The 6,585-nt window shown below is 61.3% G+C and overlaps 1 non-coding gene across 1 annotated transcript; it reads left to right on the forward strand.

Annotated features, from left to right (window-relative positions):
• The first annotated feature begins 5,683 nt into the window (after positions 1-5,683).
• Positions 5,684-5,792, forward strand: MIR200B (microRNA mir-200b). Its single transcript, NR_034704.1, has one exon. It is a non-coding gene; the product is annotated as a microRNA mir-200b (primary transcript).
• Positions 5,793-6,585: the final 793 nt, after the last annotated feature.

The following is a 6,585-nucleotide window of genomic DNA, read 5'->3' on the forward strand; positions in this document are numbered from 1 at the left end:
TTTCTGCCCCCATTTCGAAGGTCCTTTACGTGGTGGTGGTGTTGTTAAAACATGTTTTCCTTAGATTTGCATTTGGAAGCTGGATCTATATTTTGTTTTTTCAAACCCCTAAATTTCTGGGGAGACCAAAGTCCACCTCTGGGGGCTGTCGGAAAACTTTAGTGGAGTCCAGCGGTTCGGGTCAGGGTTTGGAGGAAATGGAAAGGGTCAGGGTTTGCTGGGCAGTTACACAGTCTGGCTGGATTGAGGCAAAAGGGGATTCACTATATTGTTTTTCAAGGGGCTCCAAGGCTCTGGAAGGAAGATGGCCAGCTGCAGGAACTCAAAATTTGGGTTGAAAACTGGGCCCTGAGCTCACGTTCTGATTCTCCCAAACTGGTGAAATTCGCAGAGGGGCAGTCACCTGGTCGGGGGATACATTTTGGATAATCGACCTGGGCACCGCATCTGGGTGCTTGGCCGGCCAATGGCGGGTTGGGGGGATTAGCCAACTGCCAGGGCTCAGCGCAAGAGAAAATTCGGTCGCTTCCCCATTTCCTCCACCGGGGCCTGCTTCCTTGTGCAGTCGGCCAGCTCTCCCCCGAAACGCGGTGTCTAGTCGGGCGCAAGCTGGAAAATCACAAGGGCAGGCGGGAGGCTTCCCACTGAAGTAGCCGAGGAGCCCGGCCTGCTTTGGGCCCTGCAGGGAGCTTGTTGAGGAGGTGACTCGCTCTAATCAGGAAGCGAATTTTCTGTCCCAGAATTTGGGGGTTGAGAAGGCGCCCATCCGCAGGCTCCTTGTCGTGGGGAGGAGTAAGGGGAGGAGGGGGGCGATTAACTAGCCGGCCCCGGGTCTCACCTTGGAGTCACATTCTTCACCCCCAAACGGCCACGTCCCGGCAAACAAGCAGAGCCGCATTCCCGGGGGAGCGGCTGTGATTGATACCTGGACAGGTCCCCTGGGAGGCGGAATCCGCAGGGGGAGGAGAAGGCGGGCGCGGCCCGGGGAGGGGATAAAGGAGCCGCAGGTAAAGTCGCGAGCGGCCACAGCACCGGGGCTCGGCGAGAGGACCGGTCCGACCGGCTGCCCTTCTGGCGTCTCACGACTCTCGGCTCCTCGGCCTTCGTTTTCTCCCTGGCCCTCAGCTCGGTCCTGGAGGTGATGATTAACCGGGAGTCCGTCCCCTGGGCGACCATCGGGGCTCGGATCTCGTGGGGACCGCGGCCAGGGCGGAGACGGGGGGTTTGTTTGAACTTTTCGTTCTTTGTTTGGTCCTTGACAACGGTAAGGTGACCGCCTTGTATTTTGTCTTTGGGTGGCCCTGGTGCCCTCCTGGCTTCAGCTTCCCGCCGTCTCTCCCGCTCTCTCTTTCCGGGCCTCTCCGTTTTTCCACGCAGTCTCGCTTCTTCCCCTCTCAACTGCTAGGCCTCCGCAGACGGAGCCATTGTGTGCGGGTGTGTGTATGTGTGCGGGTTGGCCTTATATTTATTTCAGCCACCAGTGCCCATGGGGGCCCGGGAGGTACCCACATTCCGGGTCTTATCCCTCTCCCCCAGCCCCCCGGCGGGGTCTGCCAGTCGAGGAGACCCAAACCAATTCCAGAGTTTTCGAGGGGAGCTTTCGTGTGGGATGGAGGATTTTGATCTGCCTGACGCGTGGTTCCGATTATTTTCGGACCTCAGGCGGGCACGACGGTCCAGTTTGGCACAGCGGGGTGGCACCCTGAGGAAGTGAGGATCCAGGGGCTTCAACTCCCCCTCTCCAACCCCCAAATCCCCTGAATCCCTGGAGGTAGAACTGCCGGGAGAGGGGCGAGTGCCTCTAGTCCGACCTCTGAAAATCGAGGCTTCCCCTCCAGGCGGGGGAGGTTTTTAAAAGAGGGGCGCTACCCCAAGTCCCAGCTCTGTTCTGGGCCTGAGAACCGGCTTGGGCAAAGAAGCGGGCGGGTTTCGGTTTCCTTTCTCTTGTTCTCTCCGACGGCCCAACCTGGTTCTTGGAAATAGTCGTGCTTGTGCCCGTAAGGCGACCCCCTCTCGCAGTCCCCGTGCACAGGGGCCTGGGCTGAGGTGGGCAGGTGCCACCCGGGGGTCGGTCGAACCGCTGGGCCCGGTTCTAGGGGCTGGGAAAGACCGGGCCTCGGACCGACGCCACGAAACTCGGTCTGTTTCGGGTCGAGGAGCACGTTGCGAATCCTTGGAGTCGCAGAGAGGCCCGTTCCCCGAGAGGCAGGGCGAGCTGGGGGTGAAGAGAGGTTCTTCATCCCCGGGGCGAGGGGCCAATTTCTCTGGACGTAGGACCGGGGGTCAGGCTTTTGTCTGACCCGAGGACGGGGGTCGCACCTCCTTTCCCCGCCACTACAAGCAGCGGCTTCTGTCGATGGGAGAGAGCTGCCCTCCGCAGACGGGTGGGTGCGGGGGTTGGGGGGAGGGGAGGGGAGGGAGAGGCGCAGGTGGGGTCTATAGGGGCCGAGGCACCTGCTCCGAGCTCATTGTCTGCAGCGGTGGGGCGGGGCGCCTCCGGACCCGTCCCAGCCCCTGCGGGTTGGGGGGAGGGGGTACCCGGAGGCGACAGGGGCGGGCTGCACACTCGCCACCACCAGGACCCTCCCCCGGGACCACCCTGTCCTGCTCCGACGCCCGGGGAGGAAGGGGGATTTGAGCTCCCCTCGCCCCCGACTGTCCCACGGAGTGGACATTCGGCTCAGCCGCGGAGGAGAAATCAGGCCACTTCGAGCCGGTGGGGAAGGGGAGGGAGGGGACGAGGCTGCCCCACTTTTCCCCACCTGCCCTGGGAATCGCTTCCCATAGGGCCAGCCCGGACACCCCAAATCCCAGTGCTCCCGAGAGCCTCCTACCCTTCCCAGCAGTGAAAAAACCGAAATAGGGATTCGGCGACTCAGTCTCTCCGGGAAGGGAAGGGGCCGGGAGGAAGTCCCAGACGTGCTGGGGGAAATGGGGTCGGGGATGGGAATTCAGATCCCTTCTGTCCCGATACGGATCCAGCCCCAAACTGTAGGGTACGGGGAGGAGAGATCGCTGGTGATCTGTAGTTTTTCTGAGTTTCGTCAGGACTCCCCACCCCAACGCCGAGCGGAGGCCCCGCGGCTCCTTCCTTGAGGAAGTACGGTTTGCTGGGGCGGGGAGGACGCCGTCTGCTCAGGAATCTGAACTTTGAGTTTTGCCACCCCTTTGGCCAGCATTGGCAGAGCCGGACAGTGGGCATGGCGCGACTTGGATAGAGCGCGGCTTCTGGAAATGTGTCCACTCTTCCCGGCCTCCCTCCCTCAAAACTCGCTGTTGCCCCCTAGGGAAGGGAGCCCACTCCCCCAACATGCCCAGCCACGTAGCCTGTGCCCAAACTGGGCATCCACTGTACCACCCGGCATGGCCACGTTACCGGGAACGTGGCAGCCACGAGGCTCACGGTGGCTCCCAGCTCCAAGCAGCCGGCCGCTCCCTCCCCTCCCCCTGGGCAGGGGAGAATATAGATGGGTAGGGGCGGGAAGGCACAGGCTCGACTTTGCCTGCCGCTAGTGCCCGGGGTCAGAGGGTCCAGCCCCAGGATGCCGCCGTCCTTCAGCCAACTCCTGCGGCTCCATTCCTTCCTGTGCTTGGGCCTCTCCAGTGCTAGATCCTGGGAAATGGGTATCCAGAGCCTAGACCTCCTGCAGGATTGGGGTGAGGGAGGGGGTCCATTGGTCCTCCTTACTCTTGCCCAAGAGTCCCGGGCCCACCCCTGTCTCCCCCGCTGGTTGGGCAGGGTTGGGGGAGGAAGCTGCATCCTCGCTGCCCTGGAGCCTGGACAGCTGTCCGGCCCCACTGGCCGACTTCTAAATTGGCTGGTCACTTCTGTCTAGAGTAGCAGGAACCACCTGAAAAAGCAGCTTCTCCTGGGATGGAAACACCCAAATGTGCAGAGGAAAATAGGGGCAGGAGGTCAGAATCACCCTGTGCAAGGGAAGGGGTGGAGCAAGCCCCCCCACAGGGTGCTAGGCTGTCTCTTTGGGGTTGTCCGGGGTAGTCAGAGGCCTCATGAGGTGGCAGGGGCTGGCAGGTGCCCTTGGCGGGGTGGAGGCTCCTGGGAGCAGAAGTTCAGGCAGAACCCGCTCAGAGCTGGGAAGGGCCACAGGGCCTGGATGTGAGTACCTGGATCCCTTCCACCCTTCTCCTGGAGGTTGTGCAGTTTCAGGAAACGACTGGCCACAGCTGCGACTGGTCTGGGCGCTGTGAACTCGGGGCCTCCTCCATGTGGGCCTTGCCGGACGGTATAGCACCCGGAGCTGGAGTGGTCTTTCTCACCATCTCCCCTGACAGCCTCCGGGCCCGAGGCCAGAGGCAGAAAAAAGTCAGCACGGGGAAGGGGCAGGAGCAGACCCCTCGGGCTTCAGGACCTCTGCCACAGAGCTGCTCAGAAATCAGAGACAGAAGGGCTATTGTCCCAGCCTCATCCTGGCCCCTCCCTCCCATGCTCCTGGGCCCCCATGGGGAGTAGACCTGGGCTTTCGGGGAGGGGGCTGGGGCGAGGGCAGGAGGGGTCCCACTTTTTCCCATTGGACAGCAGCAGTCTCCTGCCAGTGATGTCCCCTTGAGCTCCACGGGTCTGAGCCAGGTCCAGGCCCTGGGCCGGATTCTCCACTAGCCCAGCCAGCAAGGACTGTGGGGGCTGCAGGGGCTGTGGGAGCCAGTGCAGGGATGGGGAGGGGGAAGGTAAGCTATCTCTTTCCTAACTCCTGCATGGCCTCTCCCTCTGGAGTGGCTGTGAATGGGGCCTTTCACAGGTGTATTCCTCGCCGAAGCACGACGGCCGCCATCTGGGGACTGAAGGACCGGCAGGGCCTCTGGAGCCGGCTGGGAAACACATGGAGAGAGGTGCCCCCCGCCCGGCTCCCTGCGGGGACTGTGGAGGCCATTTTGGTCTCTCTGATACAGCCACATGGCCAAAATGGAGGGGACTGGGACAAAGCCCCAGCCCAGGAACTCAGATTCCCAAACCCACTGTGCCTCCCCTGGCTCTGGGGGGGTAACATCCAAGAACCAAGCATTTTCAGTGGGTGGGGTGTGTGTGTGTGTGTGTGTGTGTGTGTGTGAGGTCCCAGCTCAGACCCCCGTGGGAAAGGTTGAGGGGATCCATGTAGGACCTCTCTACCCCTCAGCCCTGTCTCCCTCTCCCCTGAGGTCAGGATAGAAGAGACCAGAATTTGGGCTGCTATCCCTGGTGACAGAGGCGAGAGGAAGTGGGGATGACTCGACTGGCAACTCTGGACCCTGGGGCACCCTAGGATGTGAAGAAGCAAAGCTTGGAACTAGTCAGCCCCTTTGGGGCTAGTCACATCAGAGTCCTCCCCTTTGAGCCCACAGGAGAGGAGCAGAAAGAGGGAGGGCAGGTCGGAGGGGAATGAAAGGGGCTGCACGAGTGCCTCCAGATCAAGTTGAAATGAGATAGAGTCACTTGGGGTTTTCTGAGCCAGGGCCAAGGGATCCTGGGGAGGGTCCTGAGAGGAGGGTTACTGACCCCTGCCTACAGCCGTTCCTCCTCCCAGCTCCCAGGGCAGCCGACCGGTGTGGGAAGTGGAACCGGGAGAGGTGAGCGGGCGGAAGGGTGGGTGAGGAAGATGGCCGGATTCCAAGTGGGGTAGCCCAGTGCGAGGAGTGGACGGAGGAATGGGAGGGGAAGGTGGGCCGACCGGGTCCCTGCTGCTCCTGATCTGGATTCAGGGCCGCCACTACCATCTTACTGGGCAGCATTGGATGAGTTCTGTGTTTCTAATACTGCCTGGTAATGATGATGGCCGCGGCCCATACGCAACAACAGATGGACGGTCCTGCAGTGGGGCCAGCTGGAGGGTGACCTGGCGGGTTACTAGTTGGCAGGCAGGTGGGCAGGGGTGGCCTCGAGTCACAGTGGGTCTCCATCCAGGGGAGGAGGAGGGTGTAGTCCCCAACCCTCCCTAATAGCATGGAGTCCTATAGAGCCTTCCCGTGCACAGAAGAGATACACTTATACTGGGGGCAGGAAACGGGCTGTCCAGGCCTCATGTAGGTGGGAGGCCCTTTGGGGCAACCGTCTGCTTGGGATGACCGGAGCAAGAATCCTGCATGTGTGACGAGGTTTCCAAGTTGGATGGGGAAGCCTGTGGGCTAGCGTTTCTTGCTGTTTTCTTTTTGTTTCTGAGTCTCCCTAGCTCAGCCTTGTCCCTTGGGAAATGCCGCAGGGGAGAGGCCTTTTCCCTCCCGCTCACTGCAGGCTACAATCGAAGCCGCTCCCACAGGCGCAGCCAGGGGCGTGTTTCACTATTTGGTCGCCCTCTTGCACACCTTCCAGACTGGGCAGGGGGTCCCTTTTATCAGAAGGGACAGAGACCAGGGCCCTGGCCAACTCAGATTATCTGGATGTGAATTCCCTCTGGCAGCAAAGTAGGGAAGCTTTCTGCTTCCTGTTTCGCCATCGCTAGCTCCAAAGGGAATTGGCATAGACCCGCAGAGGAGAGGTCAATGCTGGATCATTGGGGGAGAGTCCGAGGTGTTGTATGGTCATGTGAGTCACTGGGTGGTGCAGGGAGAGTTAGGGGGTGGGGTGGTCCATGCTGGATCACTCTGGGGAAAGTC

This window comes from Ornithorhynchus anatinus, chromosome 5, assembly GCF_004115215.2.
Source record: "Ornithorhynchus anatinus isolate Pmale09 chromosome 5, mOrnAna1.pri.v4, whole genome shotgun sequence".
In the NCBI taxonomy this organism is placed as follows: domain Eukaryota; kingdom Metazoa; phylum Chordata; class Mammalia; order Monotremata; family Ornithorhynchidae; genus Ornithorhynchus; species Ornithorhynchus anatinus.